This window comes from Lithobates pipiens, unplaced genomic scaffold (genome assembly GCF_037356315.1).
Source record: "Lithobates pipiens isolate NorthernLeopardFrog02 unplaced genomic scaffold, aLitPip1_a1.2 Scaffold_8, whole genome shotgun sequence".
NCBI classification, from domain to species: Eukaryota; Metazoa; Chordata; class Amphibia; order Anura; family Ranidae; genus Lithobates; species Lithobates pipiens.
The window spans coordinates 583,040,469-583,061,995 of NW_027507903.1; the positions used below are offsets into that span (position 1 = coordinate 583,040,469).

The window sequence follows — 21,527 nt, forward strand, 5'->3', positions numbered from 1 at the left end:
CACGTACGACGGGACTAGAAATACGACGTCCAATACACTGCAATGCAACCTTCGGCCGTGTAAATCCTTTCTGAGCATGCGCCATACTTAGTCCGTCCAACTTGCTTACTCACAAGCGGACTGTCCGCTGAAACCAAGTTTGGACGGACAAAATTACGGAAATTCCAAAAGACTTAGTCCGTCAGACTGTCCGCTGAAAAAGTACGCTGAAGCCCACACACGAGCGGATTGTCCGCTGAAACACGTTTCAGCGGACTAAGTTGGACGGACAATCCTCTCGTGTGTACGCGGCCTTAGAGATAGAGACTATACTCACTTCCAAAGACTTTCTGGCATATTGAGGCATTGCGGAGATACATTGAAGTACAGTTTTGAAGAAGGAAGTCCTGCCATCAATGAAATCCATGGCTTCTACTTCTGTGGCCTATAGACAAAGAAAAAAATAACATTAGAGAGGGAGTACATGGTCTCCTGTATATGTGTGATGGTGAGATCTCTATGTGTTCTCCTGTATATGTGTGATGGTGAGATCTCTACGTGTTCTCCTGTATATGTGTGATGGTGAGATCTCTACGTGTTCTCCTGTATATGTGTGATGGTGAGATCTCTACGTGTTCTCCTGTATATGTGTGATGGTGAGATCTCTACGTGTTCTCCTGTATATGTGTGATGGTGAGATTTCTACATGTTCTCCTGTATATGTATGATGGTGAGATCTCTACGTGTTCCCCCCACCCACATACTTTTTATATAAGAAACTTGTATTTATGATGGAAATTATAATTGGCTTGTACTTACCTCAAATGTTATTGTTGTCCCAAAGACTGCCACCTGTTGTGGTACAGCTAGACCTCTCCTCTTCATGAGTATACGTAATCTAGCTCTTGATTGATAATCTGCAGAAAAGAAAAATATAATGAGAAATGTAGAGCAAGACATGGCGGGTGCACAAATGTCTTACAGATCTCAGAGAATAGGTCCGGCTCTGATAATAATGGGGCTTTCTAGTAGACATGTGCATTCGCTTTCGTCCGAATGCATTTTAGTCCAAATTTCAGCTATTTTCGTTTTCGTTTTGACAAACGATAACGAAAGCACAGAATCCGAAAAAACGAAAGATCCGACATAAATAAATGCTTTATTTTCATTTTCCTTGTTACAACAGTTCGATATAGAATAGGAGATTTGACGTGACTCTGACAATAACAATCTGTCTATAGAACCTGTGGTCGAATGTGCCTAACCTTACCTCTATTAGTCCAAGATTATATAGAGAAAATGTTCGACAGAGAAAAAAGATTTGACAGAGAGAAAAGATTCTGCAAGTTACTGTCCTAAAAAGTGTTTGGGGACCCGGGTCCTGCCCCAGGGGACATGGATCAATGCAAAAAAAGTTTTAAAAACGGCCGTTTTTTCGGGAGCAGTGATTTTAATAATGATTAAAGTGAAACAATAAAAGTGTAATATTCCTTTAAATTTCGTAGGGGGGGGGGGGTCTCTATAATATGCCTGTGAAGGGGCTCATGTTTCTGGTGCTTAGAACTGTCCCTGCACAAAGTGTCATTTATGCAGGAAATAAAGTCCTTTAAAATCACTCGCAGCTATTATGAATTGTCGGCTCCGTAATACAGAGAACACTCATTGAAAGTCATTGATAAAAAATAAATAAAATAAATTTAAAAAAAGCGTGGGGGTCCCCCAAATTCAATTACCAGGCCCTTCAGGTCTGGTATGGATATTAAGGGGAACCCTGCCTCAAATTTAAGAAAAAATTTGACGTAGGGTTCCCGCTAAATATCCATAACCAGACCCTTCAGGTCTGGTATGGATATTAAGGGGAACCCCGCGTCAAATGTAAAAAAAAATTGACGTGGGGGTCCCCCTAAAAATCCATACCAGACCCTTTATCCGAGCACGCAACCTGGCAGGCCGCAGGAAAAGAGGGGGGGACGAGAGAGCGCCCCCCCTCCCTCCTGAACCGTACCAGGCCACATGCCCTCAACATTGGGAGGATGCTTTGGGGGTCTGTGACCCCTCAAAGCACCTTGTCCCCATGTTGATGAGGACAAGGGCCTCATCCCCACAACCCTGGCCGGTGGTTGTGGGGGTCTGCGGGCGGGGGGCTTATCAGAATCTGGAAGCCCCCTTTAACAAGGGAATACCCAGATCCCGCCCCCCCCCTGTTTGAAATGGTAAGGGGGTACAAAAGTACCCCTACCATTTCACAAAGAAAGTGTAAAAAATAGTTAAATAAAACAAACACACTTGAAAAATTCCTTTATTACAAATAAAAAATAAATAAAAAAAAGATTCCAGCGGTGGTAATCCACTCTTGCTATCCAGCGACGGACGATCATCTCTCCAGCGATGGCTCATCTGAATCAGCGCAGCAAATCCATCCTTCTTCTGTCTCAACGGAGGAGACACTGCAGGGATTCCGGCGGCCTGATGTTTCTTATATACGGAGGGCGGGGCCACCCATCACCTGACAACGCCCCCCTCTGACGCAAGGGGAAACCCGGGGTTCCCTGTGACGTATGGGTGACCCCGCACCCCTCTGATGTAACACAGGCAGGTTTCCGTTACATCAGAGGGGGGACGGGATCACCCATACGTCACGGGGAACCCCGGGTTTCACCTTGCGTCAGAGGGGGCGGGGTCAGGTGACGGGTGGCCCCGCCCTCCGTATATAAGAAACGTCAGGCCCCCGGAATCCCTGCAGTGTCTCCTCAGTTGAGACAGAAGGTGGATGGATTCGCTGCGCTGGATGAGATCAGCGTCGCTGGAACCCGGAGAGATGATCGTCCGTCGCTGGATAGCAAGATTGGATTACCGCCGCTGGAATCTTTTTTTTTATTTTTAATAAAGGAATTTTTCAAAAGTGTGTTTGTCTTATTTAACAATTTTTTACACTTTCTTTGTGAAATGGTAGGGGTACTTTTGTACCCCCTTACCATTTCAAACAGGGGGGGGTGGGATCTGGGGGTTTCCTTGTTAAAGGGGGCTTCCAGATTCTGATAAGCCCCCCGCCCGCAGACCCCCACAACCAACGGCCAGGGTTGTGGGGATGAGGCCCTTGTCCTCAGCAACATGGGGACAAGGTGCTTTGAGGGTTCACAGACCCCCAAAGCATCCTCCCAATGTTAAGGGCATGTGGCCTGGTATGGTTCAGGAGGGGGCGGGCGCTCTCTCGCCCCCCCCTCTTTTCCTGCGGCCTGCCAGGTTGCGTGCTCGGATAAAGGGTCTGGTATGCATTTTTAGGGGGACCCCCCACGTCAATTTTTTTTTAATTTGACGCGGGGTTCCCCTTAATATCCATACCAGACCTGAAGGGTCTGGTTATGGATATTTAGGGGGAACCCCACGTCAATTTTTTTTCTTAAACTTGAGGCAGGGTTCCCCTTAATATCCATACAAGACCTGAAGGGCCTGGTAATTGAATTTGGGGGACCCCCACGCTTTTTTATTTATTTATTTATTTTTTTATCAATGACTTTCAATGAGTGTTCTCTGTATTACGGAGCCGACAATTCATAATAGCTGCGAGTGATTTTAAAGGACTTTTTTTCCTGCATAAATGACACTTTGTGCAGGGACAGTTCTAAGCACCAGAAACATGAGCCCCCTCACAGGCATATTATAGACACCCCCCCCCTACGAAATTTAAAGGAATATTACACTTTTATTGTTTCACTTTAATCATTATTAAAATCACTGCTCCTGAAAAAACGGACGTTTTTAAAACTTTTTTTTGCATTGATCCATGTCCCCTGGGGCAGGACCCGGGTCCCCAGACACTTTTTAGGACAGTAACTTGCAAATTAGTCTTTAAAATTAGCACTTTAGATTTTGAACGTTGGAGTCCCATAGACTTTAATAGGGTTCTAAAGTTCACACGAAGTATGCTATATACTAGCTCCGTCGAATCTTCTTTATACATTCGACAGACACCATAAGCCTTCAAAGACAGATTCGACCGAAATTCATGTGGATTTTCAGACAAATGCAATTTTTGAACAAAAAACGAAATAAATAAAAACGAATTTCGGGAGTAACTAAATAAATTAATTTTTCGGATGAAAAAGAAATTCCGAAACGAAATATTTTACTCTGCACATGTCTACTTTCTAGTACTCTAATAGAGATGTGCCACTCTGAAATGGTACAATGCAGAGCTTCAGACCACAGAGTAAAATAATTAGAGTGTATCTGAAGTTTTTTTTATTTTTATTTTGAATAGACAGTCAATGCCTGACAGTTTTTTTTATTCTGCTGAGACACTAACACTTACCACGTGGAGTGGTCCTCGATCTCATCTTGATACGCTGACTTGGCACTGGATGTGAAGTGTCCATCAATATGACGGCCTGTGTTGGTAACTGGTCCTTGGGATGCTGATGGTAAGTCTCAGGAGTGGTGTCAGGACCTGCGGTCTTATGGCGGGGTCCCTGGGAGGGCTGATGGAAAGCCCGTCCGTTTACAGGAGTGGTGTCAGGACCTGTGTTGTTATAGGGTCCCTGGGAGGACTGATGGCAAGTCTCTCCTTTTACAGTAGTGGTAAAGGGACCTGGCATTGTATAGCAAGGTCCCTGTGAGGGCGGATAGTATGTCCCTCTTGTTACTGGAATAGAAGTTACTAAAGTGGTGTAACTACTAATCTTCCAGGAACAGCAAAGTGTTGTCTTTATCGCTAGTCCTTCGCAAAAAAGCTCAGGTATCTGCAGGAAAGAAAAAGAAAAAGAATGATAAATATGGAGGGAGACATGGGGGGGGGGGGAACACAAATTCTTTATAAAACATATTGAAAACCCAAGAGAATTATGGAGGGAAATCTACCGCCAGGAGGGTTAGCAAAAAATGAAATCCAGCAGAGGGCAGCACTGCCTCATACTGTATAAGCCGCTGCCCTCTGCCGGATGGCTTTTTTTTTTTTTTAACTTTATTCAACGTACTGTATGTTATGTAATGAACATGCAATGTTATGTAATGGGCGCTTATGCTATGCAATGATGAATGGTTGGTAAATAGATAGATATCAGAATCATTTATAAACGCACAGCTAAGTCGTTGTTAAGACCCATCACCCTATGTAGTGCAATGACTTCTCTGTGTACATATTCTATATGGCTAGCTGCAATTTACTGGCTCAGTGACAAACATCATATAATGTTATGTAACGGTGGTAAAATATAAAAATAAAAATACCGAAAATATAAAATAAAATATTTTTTAAAAATCTGATAGATATGGGAATCATTTCTAACCCACAGCTCTGTCCTTGTCCTTATAACACAATGACTTGTCTATGTACAAATGATGGCTTTATGGCTGGCTGTACTGTCTTGGCTCATATTGTCTATACTGAAGGACTCTAAATGAAAGGATTTATAATTCACATAAAAAAAAAAAAAATCAGCTGTTTTTAAAAATATGACAATTATGACTAAGGTTTGAAAATAAGGGAAAGCGGACATCCTTGTCTTTATGTAACCAGCTTCATGAACTCAAAGCCCTATATAGATCAATATAAGTTTAACCAGTTCCCGAGCGTCGCATGTATGTGTACGCCGGCAGAATGGCATGAGTGGGCAAATGGGCGTACCTGTACATCCCTCCCTCCGCGTGGGCAGGGGGCGCGAGCGGAGGTTGGATTCGTTAGAGGACCGATCAATCCCCAGGGCCAGACCAATGATTTATGCCCTGGACCTGGTGATTGGTCCCAACAAATGGAAACCTTCCCCTGTGTAAGTGTAAACACTTTTTAGCCAAGCTTTGAAAATAACTGCCAAATGTTTGAAAGCAGACCAGTACATAACATAAGCACCCATTACATAACATTACTGACAACTACATGCTGCAATATTCTGCTTGTTTGTATAAAAAAAATATATATTTTATATCCTTATATTTGCTGACACCCAGCAGAGCAGCCTTATATGGGATCTGACCTTTGACCCTCACCAACTGACAAGTGATGTCAGTTGGTCAGAGTCCATATAACTGTCAAATGTTTGAAAGCAGACCAGTACATAACATGAGCACCCATTACATAACATTACTGACAGCTACATGCTGCAATATTGTGCTTGTTTGGGTGCCTGGTAGTGAGTTTTTTTTTTTGGGATGGTTACTATTTGTTTAGGAGATAGCTATAGATAATTAAAAAAAAAAAAAAAAAAAAAAATATATATATATATATATATATATATATATATATATATATTTTTTTTTTTTTATATCCTTATATTTGCCTGGATTTGATAAATCTTATGTTAATGTGCAAAATTCTGTAATCTCAGATGGTGATGTGTATACCAAGTGTAGCTCTGCCCCCAGAATCCAGGAGGGAAGTAGAAATGAACTTACCGCTGCGATAGTCAAGAACAACTGACAGCCAGTACAGGGCAGAGCTGCCTTATATAGGATCTGACCTGACTCTGACCAACTGACATCACTTGTCAGTTGGTGAGGGTCAAAGGTCAGATCCCATATCTGACCTTTGACCCTCACCAACTGACAAGTGATGTCAGTTGGTCAGAGTCCATATAACTGTCAAATGTCTAAAAATAGACCAGTACATAACATGAGCACCCATTACATTACATAACATTACTGACAGCTACATGCTGCAATATTGTGCTTGTTTGTATAAAAAAATATATATATTTTTTATATCCTTATATTTGCCTAGATTTAATAAATTAATAATTAAATGTTACTCACTTGCCTACTGGGCACTTAAACCCCCCTTTTGCCCAGACCAATTTTCAGCTTTCGGTGCTCTCACATTTTAAATGACAATTACTTAGTCATACAACACTGTACCCAAATTCATTTTTTGTCCTTTTTTTCATACAAATAGAGCTTTCTTTTGGTGGTATTTGATCACCTCTGGGGTTTTTTATTTTTTGCTCTATAAATGAAAAAAGACCGAAAATTTGGAAAAAAAAACGCATTTTTCTTTGTTTCTGTGATAAAATTTTGAAAATTATTAATTTTTTTTCATGAATTTTGGCCGCAATTTATACTGCTACATATCTTTGGTAAAAATAACCCAAATTAGTGGATATTATTTGGTCTTTGTGAAAATTTGTCCTGCAAATCATAAAAAATTGATCACATCTGATGTCTGATGACATCTTGCGACCCGAACAAGCCAGGAAAGTACAAATACCCCCCAATTGACCCCTTTTTGGAAAGTAGACATTCCAAGGTATTTAGTAAGAGGCATAGTGAGGTTTTTGGTGTTGTAATTTTTTCCCACACTTCTCCGCAACATTAAGATTTTTTTTTCCCCCCACAAAATTGTCATTGTAATAGGTTATGTCTCTCACATGGCATGTGTATACCACAAATAATTCCCCCAAATACATTCTGCTACTCCTCCTGAGTATTAGGATACCACATGTGTGAACTTTTTCACAGCCTGGCCACTTAGAAAGACCCAACATGCAGGGAGCGCCGTCACGTGTTCTAGGAGCATAAATTACACATCTAACTTGTTGACTACCTATTACACTTTTGAAGGCCCTGGAGCACCAGGACAATGACACGTGACACTGACGTGGCACTGATGGCAGATGGCACTGATACGTGGCACTGATGGCACGTGACACTGATAACAGATGGCACTAATACGTGGCACTGATGACACGTGGCACTGATATGGCACTGATGACAGATGGCACTAATACGTGGCACTGATGACAGATGACACTAATACGTGGCACTGATGACACCTGACACTGATGACAGATGGCACTAATACGTGGCACTGACAGGTGACAGTGACAGGTGGCACTGATACGTGGCACTGATGACAGGTGACACTGACAGGTGGCACTGGGGACAGGTGGCACTGGGGATAGGTGGTACTGGGGACAGATGACACTGATAGGTGACACTGGGGACAGGGGGCATTGATAGGTGGCACTGGGGACACATGGCACTGACATGTGGCACTGGGGACACATGGCACTGAGGACAGGTGGCACTGAAAGGTGGTACAGGGGACAGATGGCACTGATAGGTGGCACTGGGGACAGGTGGGCATGTGTGTGTGTGTGTTCTCACTGACGCTGCAGCTGCAGCACAGAAGCTCTCCCTCCTCACACGCTGTCTCTGTGTGAGGAGGGGAGCCGGCGATGAGAGATGATCTCATATGTTTACATATGAGATCACCTCTCATAGGACATGCCGATCGAGTGCTAAATGGCCGATGTGATTGGCCATTTAGCACGATCTGTGATTGGCTGTGTCCGAGGGACACGGCCAACACAGAACTTCCCCGATCCGCGCCTGCGCACAGAGGGGAAGTAAATAGGAGGACGTCCAGGGACCCCCTCCCGGCAGATAGAGTCCGCGCTGTAGCCGTCTTTTATTATTATTATTATTATTATTATTCAGGATTTATATAGCGCCAGCAATTTACGCAGCGCTTTACAATATAAAAGGGAGACAATACAATTAAATACAAGAGGATTAAGAGGACCCTGCTCAGAAGAGCTTACAATCTGAACTGAAAGCGGACATCCTTGACTTTATGTAACCAGCTTCATAAACTCAAAGCCCTATATAGATCAATATAAGTTTAACCGGTTCCGGACCGCCGCACTTACGTGTACATCGGCAGAATGGCATGGGTGGGCAAATTGGCGTACTTGTACATCCCTCCCTCCCTGTGGGCAGGGGGCACGAGCGGAGATTGTATTCGTTAGAGGACCAATCAGTCCCCAGGGCCAGACCAATGATTTATGCCCTTGACCTGGTGATTGGTCCCAACAAATGGAAACCTTCCCCTGTGTAAGTGTAAACGCAGACAGGAGGAAGTGATGTCATCTCTCCTCGTGGAGTCTTTTCGATTCCAGTGAGAGGAGAGAGAGGACATCTAACCATGAGTTGCACAACACTACACTAACGCCAGTACACACAGGTACACTTGCCACCCCCATATCACCCCCTGATTGCCCCCTTCCCACCGTTAACCCCTTCACTCTCTGTCACTGTGTCACCAATTGCAATTTTCAGATTTTTCACTGTTCACTGCATTGGTGTCATTTGTGACTGAAATAAATGTTGGGGCAGTTAGAGTAGTTGGCCCCGTTAGGTCTAGGTTACCCCCCTAATAAAGGTTTAACCCCTTTGATCGCTCCCCCAGTTAACCCTTTCACCCCCTGTCGCCAGTGTCACGAATCGATCCTTGTATTTGTGTCACTGGTGATGCTAGTTAGCCAGTTAGTTGATTTGTTATAGCGTCAGGTACCCCGATAGATTACCTATTGAGGTTTTAACCCCTGATTGCCCCCTAGTTAACCCTTTCACCCCCTGTCACCAGTGATCACCGTATTAGTGTTACGGGTGACTCTGGTTAGTTGTTTTTTTTTTTTTTTATAGCATCAGGGCACCCTCCATATATTACACAATAAAGGTTTTACCCCCCTGATTGCCCGGCGTGTGATATCAGTTAGGTTTTTACTGTCAGTCGGGGTCTGCATTGCCCCAGGCAGCGTCAGATTAGTGCCAGTAGTGCTAACACCCACGCACGCGCCATACACCTCCCTTAGTAGTATAGTGTCTAAATGGTTCGATATCTGATCTGATCAGATCTTTACTAGTGTCCCCATCAGTTTAGGGTTCCAAACATTCATACGTGCATCCTACTCACCAGAGCAGGTGGAGTGCAGTACAGCGTCCCCTGTTTACCTATGACTTTAACATTTCACAATCTGTAGTGTGTTTTTATATTTTTTTAACCACTTCAGCCCTGGAGTATTTGGCTGCCAAATGACCAGAGTACTTTTTACGACTCGGCACTGCGTCGCTTTAACTGACAACTGCGCGGCCGTGCGAAATGGCTGTCAAAAAAAATTGACGTTCTTTTTTTCCCACAAATAGAGATTTCTTTTGGTGGTATTAGATCACCTCTGCATTTTTTATTTTTTGCGCTATAAACAAAAATAGAGTGACAATTTTGAAAAAAAAAAGCAATATTTTTAACTTGCTATAATAAAATTCCCCAAAAATATATAAAAAAAATATTTTTTTTCCTCAGTTTAGGCCAATACGTATTCTACTACATATTTTTGATTAAAAAAAAAAATCACAATAAGCATTTATTGATTGGCTTTGCGCAAAAGCTATAGCGTCTACAAAATAAGGGATAGCTTTATGGCATTTTTATAATTTTTTTTTTTTTACTAGTAATGTCAGCGATTTTTATTGTGACTGCAACATTATGGCAGACACATCGGACGCTTTTGATGCTATTTTGGGACCATTGTCATTTATGCAGCAATTAGTGCTATAAAAATGCACTGATTTCTGTGTAAATGACACTGGCAGTGAAGGGGTTAACCACTAGGGGGTCGCTGAAGGGGTTTAATGTGTCCCAGGGAGTGATTCTAATGGTGTGGTGGCTGGGATTACTGTGGTACCACACTGATCGCTGCTTCCGATTACAGGGAGAAGATGATCAGTGTCCTGTCACTAGGCAGAACAGGGAGATTTCTTGTTTACACAGGCATCCCCCTGTTCTGCAGCTCCGTGACATGATCGTGGGACATCAAGTGCAAGTTTAAAGGGACGTATATACACACCCATTTGCCTGTCTGTGCCATTCTGCCAATGTAAATGTTCTTAAATCTTTTTGGCATATACTGCACCATGAGAGGCTTCTTTTCTACTCCTATATAAGCTGGTACAAGTATCTAGGAATCCAGGAGCAGCGCCAGCGATACTTGCCCTGGGCTGTCTTCCTCTCCAAGAGGATACATCTAACTTTGCTTTCTTTGACTACCTGTAATGGGGGGTCAACATGCTCTGGTGAGTAGGATGCACATATGAATGTTGGTGAAGAGAAGACACATACGGGTTTTGAGCACAGAAATGTTTTTGGATACCACGGAGTGTTCATGAGACTTTATGTAAGATATTTATATTGAATACTTTTGGAACTTTATATCACTCTATTCACTTGTCACCATAATTGAAGTTATTGGATTCACATGCACTTTATTTAGAGTGCGGTTAATCATTTAATTTTACAATTTTACAATTTATTCATGTTTAAGTTAACAATAAATGTTGAAGACTTTCTTTAGTTACTGCAGATATACCAATATTCTTCACAAAGATGCCATATACCAGGAATAGGCAATTAGCGGACCTCCAGCTGTTGCAAAACTACAAGTCCCATCATGCCCCTGCCTCTTGGTATCATGCTTGTGGATGTCAGAGTCTTGCTATGCCTCATGGGACTTGTAGTTCTGAAACAAATGGAGGTCCGCTAATTGCATATCCCTGCCATATACACTCTTGATTGGGCTTTACAACAAAATTGAACCAGTTCCTGACCGCACACTGTAGCTTTACTGCTACAGTGCGGGCCTGCTGCACAGAATCCACATATACAGTATCTCCGAAAAGTGAGTACACCCCTCACATTTTTGTAAATATTTTATTATAACTTTTCTTTTTTTTTTTTTTTCTCAATCAAAGATTTTATTGAAAATAAGATCAGGTTTACAGTCAATGTCTGAATACATATATCATTGCAATCAAACTGTAAACAACAAAACATAACATATAAGTACATCTCCACTGTGTTCAGATTCTGTTAGCGGCTAGGTTGGGGTAAGGACACAATTGGAGACGTAAAGTAGTGTATGAAGTTTGGGGACAGTTGAGAACGATATGAAGGGTGTGGGGAGGGGGGGAGGTAGGGGGAAGGAGAGGAGGGTGTGGGGTGTGATCATCTCATCACTATCATTCATAGCTCCATTAATTAGAAAGGTTCTATGACTGTTTAAGCTTTGCACCCACCGTGATAAGGATCAACATATGCTAAAAAGTTTAATCTCTAAGCGTGTGGAATTCAGGGGAGAGTGTGAAGATCAGCCATGGCTGCCATGTTTTAATAAAGTTCGTGCTGTTTTCATGTTTGGTAGCCACAATCTCCTCCATCTTGTAGATGTATTGCACTCTGTCTAACCAGTCAGCAATGCTCGGTGTTTTGGTTGTTTTCCAATGTATTGGTATCAGTGTTTTAGCGGCCGTGAGTAAGTGTCTGGACAATGATTTTTTGTAGCGGCTTAGATTGGTGGGGACCAGATTGATCAGGCACATAGCCGCGTTCAATTCTAGGCGAGTTTCTGTTATGTGTTTTATCCAGGATTTGATCGCATCCCAGTAGGCTTGTATTAGCGGGCATTCCCACCATATGTGCAGAAAGGTACCTTTGTGAGTCTTACATCTCCAGCACAAGTCTGAGGTGGAGGGAGACCATCTCCTGGTTCGCTGTGGCGTAATATACCATTGAGTTAAAATTTTGTAGGATATTTCCTGGTATTTGGAGCTTAAGGAGCACTTGTGTGCCAACACGCATGCCTTATTCCATTGCTCCTCAGATATGCTAGTCTGGAGATCACGTTCCCACTTTGTTTTGAATTTGTTTTTGTCAGCTTGTGATGCTTGAATTAGCAATGAGTATGCGAGAGATGTGGTGTTCATTATCGGTGATCTCTGTAAACATATATTCTCGATCTGAGTCAATGGAAGGCGGAATTGCTTTTTGTATTTGTTATTTACCAGGAAATCCTGCAATTGGATGTAGAACCAACTTCCAGGAAACAGCTCCCCCACCTCCTCGGTCAAAGTTTCGAATGACTTAACTTGTGTACCTAATATACATGTATGCACTAGGAAGTTTTGTGGTAGATTATGGTGCAGGCCTGGAATGAAGTCGGGGTTATTCGCGAGTGGCGTCAGGGGACCTGGATATGTTGCGATCTTTTGTGACTTTACCAGTGTTTGCCAGATCTTAATTGTTGTTTCAATTAGTGGGTGATCTATAAGTTTGGGCTGTCTGGCATGAAACGACCATGGGAGGTAGAGGATGCCGCGACCCGCCAAGTTGTTTTCTATTTGGACCCAATCCTTATTCAGGCCATGGCAATGCCAGTCTATAACTCTTGTGACATGGGTGGCCTGGTGGTACTTTTTGAAGTCGGGCAAACCTATACCCCCATCTCCTTTAGCCAGTGTTAAATGTCTGAATTGGATTCTAGGTTTCTTATCGGCCCACAAAAATCGCCTCTGAATTTGGTGTAATGTTTTAAAGAAGAGTTCCGGTATTTTAATTGGCAGGGCGTTAAATACATACAAAAGTTTAGGGAGTACCGTCATCTTTAAAATGGCGGCCCTCCCAAACCAGGAAAACATTTTTGCATTCCACTTAAGGAGGTCTCTTTTGATCGTGGCAAGTAGGGGTTTATAGTTTGCATCATATAATTTTTCAATGTCACTGGATAAATTTATACCCAGATATTTAAGGGCGCCCCGTTCCCATTTATAGGGGTGATTGCTTTGTAAATTTTCAAGGAGGTTCTGTGGTAGGGTGAGGTTTAGGGCTTCCGATTTAGACTGGTTTATTTTAAAGTTGGATATGTAACCAAAGGTTTGAAATACTTTGTGTAGGTTGGGTATCGAGATGTGAGGGTTGGTGAGAAAGAATAGGAGATCATCGGCATAAGCAGCAATTTTATATTCTCTATCTTTTAGTGTAAATCCCTGTATGTCCTTGTTTAGGTTAATAGTTCTAATTAAGGGTTCCAGGGTCAGAATAAAGAGGAGTGGTGACAGGGGGCAGCCTTGGCGTGTACCGTTATGAATGGATATGGGTTCAGAGAAAATATTGTTAATTTTGATTTTGGCCTGGGGGTTCCGATAAAGAGCTGAGATCCATGACAACATGTTTCCTCCAAGGCCAATGTGCGAGCATGTAGCCAACATGTATTCCCAGGAGACCCTATCAAAGGCCTTCTCGGCATCGGTAGAGAGCAGCATGCCCTTGGTTCCAGATTTGCCTGCAAAATGTATCAAGTTCAGGGCCTTAATGGTGTTGTCACGGGCCTCCCTCCCCGGCATGAACCCCACTTGTTCAGGGCCGATCATGTTTGCTAAAAGGGGTTTTAGTCTATTGGCCAGTATTTTGGCAAGGAGTTTTAGGTCTATGTTGAGGAGTGAGATGGGTCGAAAGTTTGCGCAGTCCGTGTGTTCTTTGTTTGGCTTAGGAATCACAGCTATGTGTGCCATGAGGAAGGATTGGGAGTCATGTTTGTTTTTTGCCAAGAAATTAAAGGCTGAACGGAGGGGCTTTATTAGGGCAGCAGTGTAGGTTTTATAATATTGTGATGTGAAGCCGTCAGGACCGGGGCTCTTCCCTGTTTTCAGGTCTGCAATCGCGTTTGAGATTTCAGTGGCAGTTATGGGGTCCTCAAGTGCGTTTGTATCCTCCACTGTCAGTGATGGGAGTCCGCTATTCCGTAGAAAATCATGTATATTGTCCCGTTTCGTATGTGTAAGGTGAGGCGGTCTGTGTTGGGCTGGGAGATTATACAGTTCAGAATAATAGTTATGGAATATACGTGCTATTTCTTCCGGGTTGTGTTTCAAAATGCCTTTCCTATCTTTTAACGCGTGGATATGGTTCGCCAGCGTGGCGTCTTTTAGAGCTTTGGCTAGTTGTTTGCCACTCTTGTCTCCGTGTTCGTAAAAAATACTTTTCTTAAAAAACAGGGAGCGTTTAAGTTTCATGTTTAACAGGAGTCTTAGGGCGGTCCTGTGTTGAGTTAATTGATTTTCCACTTTGAGTGATTGGGATTGTTTGTGTTGCAATTCAAGATTTGCTATTTGCTGGGAGAGTTTGTTAATTTCATTTTCCCTTTCCCTCTTTTTCCTGGCACCCCATTTAATAAGTTCGCCTCTAATTACAGATTTGTGTGCTTCCCAATTATTCAGAGGGGTTGTGTCAGTGTCAATGTTGTGAACAAAATAGGTGTTGATGGCGTGTAGTATGTCTTCTTTTATAATTGGATCAGTGAGTAGGTTGGAGTTCAGTCTCCAGTTAAATACAGACTTGCATGGCGCTTTTAGCTGCAGTGTGACTGCTGTAGGTGCATGGTCGGAGAGGGCCATAATGCCTATTTCCGCTGAGAGTAGGTTACCAAGGTCCCTTTGCGAGATGAATATCATATCTATTCTCGAATATTTTTTGTGTGGTGCGGAGAAAAAGGAATAATCCCTGCCTGTGGGGTGCATGGATCTCCAAGAATCTACTAGTGTTAGTGATTGCAGGAGGGCTTTTATTCTTTTGAGTGTTCTATATGGCACTTGCGTGTGTCCTGTGGAGGTGTCTTTCAGGGGTGCAAGAGGGACATTAAAATCTCCTCCAAGGAGGATACATCCTTCAGCAAACCATTTGAGATCCCCTACAATTTTATCGCAGAAAGATATGTGGGAGGTGTTAGGGAAGTAAACATTAGCGAAGGTTATAGGGGACCCTTCCCATGAGCCTTTGAGGAATAGGAAACGCCCCTCGGGATCGGCCAATTGTTGCTTCAGCACAAAGGGAGCGTCTTTGTGGAAGAGGGTGGATACTCCTTTAGTTTTGGCCAGGGAGTTGGTGGCGTGATATACTGTGGTAAATGTGTTATCAGTGAGCCTAGGAATATTACTGCTTTTAAAATGGGTTTCTTGTAGGAAGACAACTGAAGGCCGGGCTTTTTTAAGTTCCCTCAATAGTTTAGACCTCTTTTCGGGTACATTTAGACCGTTCACATTATGGGAGATAATGGTAGGAGCTTTTCCCAGGAAAGCGTACGCCATGGTGAAGGTGTGACTGCTAGCGTGATATGTTTTGAGGGGACACAGTAGTCAGCCAATATAATCTGGACCCACTGTTATCGTGAGGTGTAAACGGGTAGGGGTATTGTAGAAGTAAGGGGGTGAGAATGTAAATAGGGGGTAAGGGTAGGTAGGGGAGGGGAATAGAACAGGTAGGGTGGTTTGGTGGGGCAGATTTATCTGCCCACTTTATGGAACGGGTCAGACCAGCGTCTGGCTCGCTCCAAAGTACGGTGGTACTTCCCCTGTCGGGGTAGCGGGAGGTGTATTAGCAGGTAGTGGTATAAGTTGCGCTGTGTAGCAGCGCAGTGTGATCTTAGGAGGTAGTTAACCCTATAGAAAGGTCCGATGGGACCTGAGGACCAAAGAGTTCAGGCTGGGGGGGGGTTTCCCCCAGTGAGATTAGGGTGTCTGGGATCAGACGTAAGGCTAATTTGGTAAAAAGTATTATCTGCAGGTGGCATCGCTTGGGGTAGTGACATTGCACATGGACATTGCCCAAATTAGCCGTTAATGTAAAGAAAAAACCTTTATCAACAGAACATAACCATGAAGAACGTATAAAATCGCCTAAGGTAATGGACCTAAGAGAAAAATTATTATAACAAGCTCAGGCAGGAGTAATTCAGGTCAAAGGTGGTTGAGACATGCACATCTATCAGCCTAGAATGGTATCATAACAGTCTGCAGCCCGGAATGTAACAATAAACAGTAAGTAGTTTAACCCTTCAACAAACCAACTAACCCATTGAACCAATTGACCAGGAGTGTAGGCCCGAGATATACACTCAATACGGTGCAGCTGCAGTCTCGAGTATACATCTTAAGTCTCCACTAAGGCAGGGTCAGAGTGGCCTGTTTAAAGAACAGGAAGCTGTAAGAGGAATCCGGTTGACCGTGTCAGGTACACACCCTGCCAGGCTGCACCGGGGAGACAGCATCTGGCGTGGCATTTGGTACTTACAGTTCAATTGGAAGCAGAAGACCAGGTGCGGTCTTAGGTCACTCTGACTAGTGGTATACTGCGTGTAATTTACACATGAGTGCAGTGTTCACATTAAGATTGTGCACATCGTTCGTAGGCAATCGGGTGGTCACAATGTTCAATGGGTGGCAACAGAACACGGGTTGTAGGGACCGAACTTATGGGCAGCCCCATCAGGTCAATAGTCCCTTGCGTCTCTCCCTCTTGGGCTTCTGTCATTTCTGGAGGGGTATGGAGGTTCGAAACTGTTTCTGTCCGGGTTCCTGCGGTGTCTACCAGGTTGGTAGGGCGACTGCGTATGTGACGGTCCCGGCGAGAATTGCGGATTGTTCACTTCTGGAGGTGGGCGGAACTCGGCATACCACTCTGGGAGCTCTACGGTGTCGATCTGAAGCTCATCACAAAATTTGTTGAGATCCCCTGGCACTTTGAGTAAGTGTTGTTTCCCCAGGAAGTTTGCTTGAAGCGCGAACGGGAAGCGCGAACGGGAACTTCCATCTATAACTAATTCCTTTGTGCCGTAGTACTTCCAGGAGTGGCTTCAGGGCTCTCCTGTTTTTGAGTGTAATTGGCGACAGATCTTGGAAGAGTTGAATCACCGCGTCTTCATGTACAATCCGCTCTCTGGTCCTGGCCTTTTGAAGAATGTCTTCCTTCAGGCAGTAGTTGGGTAGACAGCAAATGATGTCCCTCGGGGGGTTTCCATCTTGTGCCCTAGGTCTGAGGGCCCTATGCGCCCTGTCAAAATCAATAGGGGATTGTTCCGGCCTTTCCATGAGGGTATTGAATATGGCTGTGAGAGTCGGCTTAATTTGTTCTTGGGAGACAGTCTCAGGTACTCCTCTGATTCTGATGTTATTTCTACGTCCTCGATTGTCTAAATCTTCAATTTGTCGATTCATGTCAATCAGGTGTTGGGAATGTGTGGCTGCGATGTCATCCAATCTTATCAGGGCTCTGTCTCTTCTCTTCCCTGCCCGGTCAGTTATCGCCAGTTGTTCCGTTAGGCGTAGAATTTCGGTTTTAATGTCCGTTATGGCAGCAGTGAAGGAGCTTTTAATGTCGGCCGCAATGTCAGTCATGGCCGCATAGGTGAGCAGGTGGTCAGTCTTATTGGCCCCAACAGTAGAGTCTTCAGAGGCAGGTAGAGAGACCTCATCGTCCTCCATGTCTTCTATGATACCGTTGTCCTGCGGGGGCGTCTGTTTGGAATGTTTACCGCTACCCGAGTATTTAAATTTGCTCAGGTTTGCGGATGATAGTTTGCCCTGTGGGGTCCCCAGAGAGCGCAGGGTATGGGTATGTGTACTTCTCCGTGAGTGTGTTGACATAGTCAAGATGATCCGTTTTCACTTCTCAGGTCCCCAGGTCACCAGGGTTGTTTTACATCAATAGCATATAGGCTATACACCAGGCCTCTGCCCCTGTTGCCAGATCTGAAAATATGTGGCAGGATAGCAATGGAGGGGGGTGTATCTTATGTACAGTCCTTACAGGTGTACTTTTGTATCCCGGTGAGCCAGGTCAGTCTATTGCAGGTGGGTTTAGGAGTGTGGTGAGTAAGCAGGGTGTAGCAATATGGCTGCTGGTGTTCTTTCAATAGGCCTGCTGGTTCTTGTTGTCCCACTGGTGGTTCTTGTTTCCCAAATGACCCAGGGCTTGTAGGGAGGGATGACAGGGGGAACCGGGTGCTGGGCAACTTTGTCTGTAAGGGTGAGGGGGGTGAGATGGGCTCTGTATCACTTACTGTGTGCCCAGGCTGAAGGCCCAAGTCGTGGCTGGCTTTTCAACGGGTCCTGGTTGTGTCCTGGGGCTCCTCAACAGCGGTCACCGAGTGTTCAGGGTCTGCTGGTGTGGGATGCCTGCAGCTCAAGGTGTCCAGCGGTGGAGGTCCGGTCGGAACGGCCGTTTCATAGGCCCCAAGATGGCGCCTGTGGGAGTCTGCTGCGGCCTACTCCGTCTCCCCGGGTGTAGAGAGGGGGCTGTCGGCTGCGGTTTACGCTTGTGCAGAATCCCCTTCAGTTGGTGGGTCACGGATCCGCGGGGATGCAATGCGGAGGCTCCGGTATTCGGTGGTGGCGTGTGGCGCGATGCGGCCTGCACGTAGGCCGCAAGATGGCGCCCGGCCGTCCCTATGCCTCGCGGCTTCCGCAGTTCTAAAGCCTTCCCGGTCTCCAAACAGCCCCGCGGGGAGTCGCCTGATGGTCTGTACAGCAGCCCCGTGTAGGATGGGCGCTCGTTCCCATCGTTCGAGCTCCGGATGGCGGCGGATAGCAGTCCTATAACTTTTCATGTGACAACACTGAAGAAATGACACTTTGCTACAATGTAAAGTAGTGAGTGTACAGCTTGTATAACAGTGTAAATTTTCCGTCCCCTCAAAATAACTCAACACACAGCCATTAATGTCTAAGCCGCTGGCAACAAAAGTGAGTCCAAATTGGGCCTAAAATGTCAATATTTTTTGTGGCCACCATTATTTTCCAGCACTGTCTTAACCCTCTTGGGTATGGAGTTCACCAGAGCTTCACAGGTTGCCACTGGAGTCCTCTTCCACCCCTCCATGACAACATCATAGAGCTGGTGGATGCTAGAGACCTTGCGCTCCTCCACCTTACATTTGAGGATGCCCCACAAATGCTCAATAGGGTTTAGGTCCGGAGACATGCTTGGCCAGTCCATCACCTTTACTTTCAGCTTCGTTAGCAAGGCAGTGGCTGTCTTGGAAGTGCGTTTGGGGTCGTTATCATGGAATACTGCTCTGTGGCCCAGCCTCTGAAGGGAGGGAATCATGCTCTGCTTCAGTATGTCACAGTACATATTGGCATTCATACAGCCCCAGACCATGACATTCCCATCACCATGCTTGACTGTAGGCAAGACACACTTGTCTTTGTACTCCTCACCTGGTTGCTGCCACACACGCTTGACACCATCTGAACCAAATAAGTTTGTCTTGGTCTCATCAGACCACAGAACATGGTTCCAGTAATCCATGTCCTTAGTCTGCTTATCTTCAAACTGTTTGCGGGCTTCATCTTTAGAAGAGGCTCCCTTCTGGGATGACAGCCATGCAGACCAACTTTGATGCAGCGTGTGGAGTATGGTCTTAGCACTGACAGGCTGACCCCCCCACCCCTTCAACCTCTGCAGCAATGTTGGCAGCACTCATATGTCTATTTCCCAAAGGCAACCTCTGGATTTGACGCAGAGCACATACACTCAACTTCTTTGGTTGACCACGGCGAGGCCTGTTCTGAGAGGAACCTGTCCTGTTAAATAATAATGATAACATCAAATTTAACACACCTGCTTCCCATTCACACTTGAGACCTTGTAACACTAACGAGTCACAAGACACAGAGGAGGGAAAATGGCTAATTTGGCCCAACCTAGACATTTTCACTTAGGGGTGTACTCACTTTTGTTGCCAGTGGTTTAGACATGAATGGCTGTGTGTTGAGTAATTTTGAGGGGACAGCAAATTTACACACAGTCTTTCTTCACATAAAGACAGCTTGTGAGGAAAGGAGAGCTGATCTGTGCAGGATCACAATGTGTGCTTACCTACTGTGATTTCTTTATCGTACATCACAGAACACGGAAGCTTCATAGTAATTACTATGTGGGTTATAGGCCACCTTCAGGTGATGGACACTGGCACACCCAAAAAAGGAAGTCACCCTCCCTATATAACCACTCCCATACAGGGAGTACCTCAGTTTTTGCGCCAGTGTCTAAGGTGTAGAAGAAGTCTTAAAAAGAGCTCCGCTGGAGGATCCCTGTGGGTCCAAGAGGCTATGCAACCAGATCCATTCAAAGTGACTAAGGGCCCAAGTGGATGGTACTTGAGCCTCGTGGATGAAGAACGAGGTTTTGCCTGTAATGTTTCTCTTGATTGAGAGCTAGACCAAATGACACAGTACTTTGGGCATTTGACTCAATGGCAAAAGTTTTTTCTCTGGCAGGGTGCTATACGGGTCCAGGAGAGGGGACCCATTTTAGGGGTCCCGGTTCCTGAAGGTTCTATTATAACACAGCCTGCTGTGATAGGTGAAGAATGGCTCTGTCTGCTTGCAGCAGAATCCTGCTAGCGGGAAAGTTAAGTGAAAATATCCTAAGAAACTTGGTTAACTTATAGGATTTCTTCCCTGTTTGAGTTTGGTGTTGTCTTGCCTGCAATTCACCACTAGAGGGTGTGAGAGTACACTTACCATGCTCGCTTGTGTCAGAAGGCTTGTACAGGTCACCTGGCTCCTCACAGTGCACTCGTTCCCCGCTGGAAGTGGCTGCAGCGGCTTTTCCTTCCTTCTGTGATGGACAGGGGTTCCCCTGCCCTAGGGAAAGGACTGTGATGCGGCTTCTTCCTTCTCTCCCCAGGGAGTTGCAGGAGTCTGTTCAGAGACGCCGGCATTTCTTTCTTCCCCCCGAGCGGCGTGCGTGCTCTCGTGCACAGGAAGTGAGGATTTAAAACGGAGGTCCACTCTAAAATAAAAAATTACATCTATATAAAAAAATTAGAATTTTTTTTTTAACTTACCATAAATGCATGTTGCTAGGCAGTCTTCCTAATCTGCACCTTCCTATTCTGAGGAGCTGTTTGGTTACTTCCTCCTCTTGAACGAGCTGCCCCATTGTCTTCTGGGTCCTGGGTGTGTCCCAGAAGATGACAGGGCTATTCACAAAGTGCCACACGACTTGCGCATGCACAGTAGGAAATTGGCAGTGAAGCCGCAAGGTCCCTGTGTCCCTTAGTTAGGATGGTGGCGCCGGCATCCGATCTGATGGACAGATCGGCCTCAGGGGGCCGACATCGCAAGCTCGCTGGACAGGTAAGTGCCCTTATTATTAGTCAGCAGCT

At 44.8% G+C, this 21,527-nt stretch overlaps 1 long non-coding RNA gene across 1 annotated transcript; it reads right to left on the reverse strand.

Moving 5' to 3' along the window:
- Positions 1–325: 325 nt before the first annotated feature.
- On the reverse strand, positions 326–21,147 carry LOC143963742 (uncharacterized). The gene is made up of 4 exons (XR_013271032.1): positions 20,881–21,147; positions 4,292–4,718; positions 799–896; positions 326–424 (listed from the first exon to the last, which is right to left on the reverse strand). It is a non-coding gene; the product is annotated as an uncharacterized LOC143963742 (long non-coding RNA).
- Positions 21,148–21,527: the final 380 nt, after the last annotated feature.